This window comes from Bison bison, unplaced genomic scaffold (genome assembly GCF_000754665.1).
Source record: "Bison bison bison isolate TAMUID 2011002044 unplaced genomic scaffold, Bison_UMD1.0 scf7180017864384, whole genome shotgun sequence".
NCBI classification, from domain to species: domain Eukaryota; kingdom Metazoa; phylum Chordata; class Mammalia; order Artiodactyla; family Bovidae; genus Bison; species Bison bison.
In genome coordinates, this window is record NW_011494956.1 from 12,899,645 (window position 1) to 12,900,166 (window position 522).

General features: G+C 43.3%; 1 protein-coding gene across 5 annotated transcripts in view; it reads right to left on the bottom strand.

The window, feature by feature from the left end:
• The window catches only part of ARMC8 (armadillo repeat containing 8), a 109,825-nt gene that overhangs the window by 86,846 nt on the left and 22,457 nt on the right, over positions 1-522 (bottom strand). The window lies entirely within an intron of this gene.

Below are 522 nucleotides of genomic sequence, written 5' to 3' on the forward strand. Positions count from 1 at the left end.
CAGCATCAGAGTCTTTTCCAATGAGTCAACTCTTCGCATGAGGTGGCCAAAGTACTGGAGTTTCAGCTTCAGCATCATTCCTTCCAAAGAAATCCCAGGGCTGATTATTTTCAGAATGGACTGGTTGGATATCCTTGCAGTACAAGGGACTCTCAAGAGTCTTCTCCAACACCACACTTCAAAAGCATCAAGTCTTCAGCGCTCAGCCTTCTTCACACTCCAACTCTCACATCCATACATGACCACAGGAAAAACCATAGCCTTGACTAGACGGACCTTTGTTGGCAAAGAAATGTCTCTGCTTTTGAATATGCTATCTAGGTTGGTCATAACTTTCCTTCCAAGGAGTAAGTGTCTTTTAATTTCATGGCTGCAGTCACCATCTGCAGTGATTTTGGAGCCCCCAAAAATAAAGTCTGACACTGTTTCCCCATCTATTTCCCATGAAGTGATGGGACCAGATGCCATGATCTCAGTTTTCTGAATGTTGAGCTTTAAGTCAACTTTTTCACTCTCCTCTTT